The sequence below is a fragment of the Elephantulus edwardii genome, unplaced genomic scaffold, assembly GCF_000299155.1.
Source record: "Elephantulus edwardii isolate Elephantulus edwardi_28Jun2011 unplaced genomic scaffold, EleEdw1.0 scaffold00209, whole genome shotgun sequence".
Classification (NCBI taxonomy): domain Eukaryota; kingdom Metazoa; phylum Chordata; class Mammalia; order Macroscelidea; family Macroscelididae; genus Elephantulus; species Elephantulus edwardii.
Genome location: NW_006399959.1, coordinates 212,538 through 216,568, shown reverse-complemented (window position 1 = coordinate 216,568; position 4,031 = coordinate 212,538). Strand labels below are relative to the sequence as shown.

Sequence of the window (4,031 nt, the reverse complement as noted above, 5' to 3'; positions counted from 1 at the left end):
TGTAGTAAGCCATCCTGAGTACATGCAGCCGCCACCCCTGTCCATCTCTGGGACTATGCCTACCTCTTAAATCAGCATTTGTAAATCAACACCTTGGGGTATGCCCCTCTCTCTCTTTTGTAAACTGATAACCTACGGCTGGGTTCCCTGGCAGCCTGGCCTACTCTGCTGCCTATTTATAGCAGAATTCATCAAATAAATTTGGGCTTGATCAGGAATCTTTGTCTTGCCCCAATCTCTCGTGTCCCTGTTCCTCTTTTAATCCGCACAGGTACCACTCTAGAACACGTATGAACCCGCAGGTCGGTTTCAGCTGGCGGTTACAGTTGGCACCCAACGTGGATTTTTAGAGAATGGAATCGATATGTGTTGGACACTGCGTGGATAATAGAAAGAAGGACTGACTGGACAGTCGATGAATATGAGATTGTCACGGAATTACCCGCACCGTGGCAGGATCTCGGAGGTGAGTGCGCAGTGAATATTGGGGCAGGAAATCAGTGTGCAGAAAAGGTTTATAAAAGGCCTTCATAATTCTCTCAAGGCACGAGGGGTAAGGGTTAAGACTCCTTCCTAAAGATGTATGGTGTGCAGGAAAGGTTTGTAGAAAGCCTTAATGATTCCCTCAAGGCACGAGGGGTAAGGGTTAAGAAAAAGAATTTAGTTCAATTTTTTCTCCTTAAAAATGTATGTCTTTGGTTCCCATGATAAGGGACAATATATAAAAACAGATGGAAATGGGTTGGTTGTGCTTTGAATGATTTTTATAGAAAATTTGGCCCTAAGAAAATTCCCATCACCGCTTTTTCTTACTGAAATCTCTTTAATGAAATCGTAGCTGTTAGAACTACCGCCAACTTGCCTTGCTGAAACAAAGAAAGACTCGCGCCTTTTCAAATTCGGGCGCCATTTTGCTATGCCCCTCCCCATCTCTGCCTCCTCCCTGGCCGGCCACACCTCCGCTCCCCAAAAGCTGGGACCTTATCCCAGGCTCTGCTAAAGCGAGCAGGAACGTGTGCTTCTTTCTTTGTTTTGTAAAATGTTTGGGATTGTTTTATTTTTAATAAAAAAACAAAAAAAAAAGCATCTCTCTGAAATGCAGGGGCAGAGAAAAAGGCGGCGGAGGAGGGATAGAACCCAGTGCAGCACCGGGACCTAGCCCGCCTCCCCCTGCCCAAGGATATTTTGATTTTCCTCGGAATCGCGACTTCCAAAGGGGAATTCCAAAGGGAAGGTGTGCGCATGCGTGCACCTGGAGTGGAACCGCTAGTACCCCTGGCCGCAGGCAGGACGGCCGGAGATGCCACTGCGCCCTTTCCCTGCCCGGTGGTGGAGTGGGTGGCGGAGCGGGCACTCGGTTCTCAGAGGACTGGGGCTGCTCTCCTCCTGGACGCCCTGCCTGTCCCCTGGTGTGAGCCGCCAGTGAACTCGTGTTGGCGCCAGCTCCCTGCGCGGCTGCTGCCTCCAGCCCTGTTTGCAAAACTAAAAGTGTCAGATTCAAAGGCAGTGTTGTGGCTAATCTGTTACCTGATCCCCTTCAGGAAAAGGGTATAAATTGGAAACTAGTGTCTTTTTGTTAAAAAACTATAAAAATAATTTTTAAATGTAATAGCTTGTGTGCCGCAGCTCTGGACCCTGTGCCATCCTGTGCCAGTCGTTGCCTCTGGCGTGCCCATTCCGATTGCCCCAGTTTCTGGGTCAGTCCATCTCGTGGGGGGTCTTCCCCTCTTGCGCCGTCCCTCTGCCCTCTCAGGCATGGTGTCCCTCTCCGGGGGCCTTTCCCTCCTTGCAGCATGCCCGGGGTATGTCAGACGGAGCCCCGGAATCCTTGCCTCTAGGGAGTAGCTTGGTTTGACCCTCTCTAGGATGGGTCTGTTTGTTTTCTTGGCAGTCCATGGTGCATTCGGTGCTTTTCTCTGGCGCTGCATGCTCGAAGGCATCAATTCTCCTTCTGTCCTCCGTGGTCATTGTCCAACTCTCTGATGCATGGCGGGTGATTGCGATGACCATGGCCTGTATAGGGCGCACCTTGGTCTCTGGGGAGACACCGTTGCTCTTGAGTACTGTGGAGAGGTCCCTAACAGCAGACTTTCCCATGACAATACATTTTTTTTTAAATTTCTTGACTGCTGATGCCATGAGTGTTAACCGTGGAGCCGAGCAAACTGAGGCGGTGAACAATCCCGGTCTCTTCGCCATCCGTCCTGATGCTGCCAATTGGTCCAGTGGTGAGAATCTTTGTCTTCTTAACATTGAGCCTCGGTCCATAATGAAGGCTGCAGTCCTCGACCCTCTTCAGCAGGTGCATGAGGTTCTCCTCAGTTTCAGCAAGCAGGGTTGTATTATCTGCATAATGCAGATTTTTAATAGACCTTCCACCAATCCTGATGCCACATTTCTCCTCATAGAGCCCAGCCTCCCAGATGGTCTGCTCTGCTTGCAGGTTGAGAAGGTGTGGAGACGGAATACATCCCTGGCGCGCACCCTTCCCAATTTTGAACCATGCAGTGTTACCCTGCTCTGTCCTGACAACTGCCTCTTGGTCCAAGTATAGGTTTTGCATTAGCACGATTGAATGTTCTGGGATTCCCATTCTTCTCAGAGTCGGCCACAGCTTGTTATGGTCCTCACAGTCAAACGCCTTTGCATGGTCAAGAAAACACAGATAGACATCCTTCTGGTATTCCCTGCTTTCTTCTAAGATCCATTTGACATCAGCTGCAGTATCCCTAGTGCTACGATCCCTTCTGGACCCAGCCTGGACTTCTGGCGGTTTTCTGCTAATGTGCTGTTCCAGTCGTTTTTGGATGGTCTTCGGTGGAATCTTGCTTGCATGTGAAATCAGTGATGTTGTTCTGTAGTTTCCACGCTCAGTTGGGTCACCCTTCTTTGAAATGGGAATAATTATAGATCTCTTACAGTCAGTTGGCCAAGTGGTTGTTCTCCAAATTTCTTGGCACAACTTATTGAACACGTCCAGGACAGCATCTGTTAGCTAAAGCACGTCAATTTGTATACCACCTATTCCTGGGGCCTTATTTTTTGCTATTTCCTTCAAAGCAGTTTGAACTTGTTCCTTCATCACCATAGGCTCTTGCTCATGGGTTATTTCATTAAATTCTTCTGCATCTGCCAATTCCTTTTGATGCAGTGACTCAGTATATTCCTTCCATCTTCCTTTAATACTTCCTGGATCACTTAATATTCTGCCTAAAGCATCCTTGATTGTAGCATCTCTAGGCTTGGATTTGTTCTTCAGTTCCTTTAGCTTGAGAAGTGCTGAACGAGTTCGGCCCTTTTGATTTTCCAACTCTAGCTCCTTGCACATTTTTTTGTACTATTTTGCCTTGTCATTCCGAGCTGCTTTTTGGAATCTTCTGTTCAGCTCTTTAGTATCTTAAATTCTTCGTTAGAAGTAATAAAAATATTGTTCCTTTTCCTACAAACCGGTTAAATAATTGCTCAACTTTTTCTTCTCCCTTACCATGCATTTCCTACTATTAATAGATTAAAAGTAATAGGATTTGGAAGTACTGAGAAATATTTGTTTTTTAAAAAAACCAAACAAAACCATCATTAATGATCAAGAGTCCTCTCTTTCTGATAATCAAATTTCTTTTACAGGTCTTGTGGGTGTAGAAGTTAATGTGTCTGCTATTAGTAAAAAAATAATTAGCTTCTTAATTGGCCTTTGCAAAAAATTTTTTTTTAACATTAACCCTTTCTGAATTAGGAACCTCTCCCAATGTTTAGAGGTCTAAGAATGGACAAAGGGCTCAAATGCAATTTTATGTGCTATACATTAGTGGTAATTTAAGGGAAAGAAATTTATTAAAACAATTTGGAGCTTTTATATCTATCCCTCCTTTGTCAGATGCTAAATTCTAGTCTTGCCCTTTCAGTAGAAAAGCTGATATAGAATCTGCAACTCTTTACGATTCTCCCTTGTTATTAATAGGAAAAGTATTAAAACTCGGAAGAGTCTAAAATATAGGTAAGAATAAGAAGAAAAACGTGTTAACACAGAAGAA

General features: G+C 45.3%; 1 pseudogene; it reads right to left on the bottom strand.

The window, feature by feature from the left end:
- Positions 1–1,266: 1,266 nt before the first annotated feature.
- LOC102855851 overlaps positions 1,267–4,031 on the bottom strand; it is a 15,477-nt pseudogene continuing 12,712 nt past the window's right edge.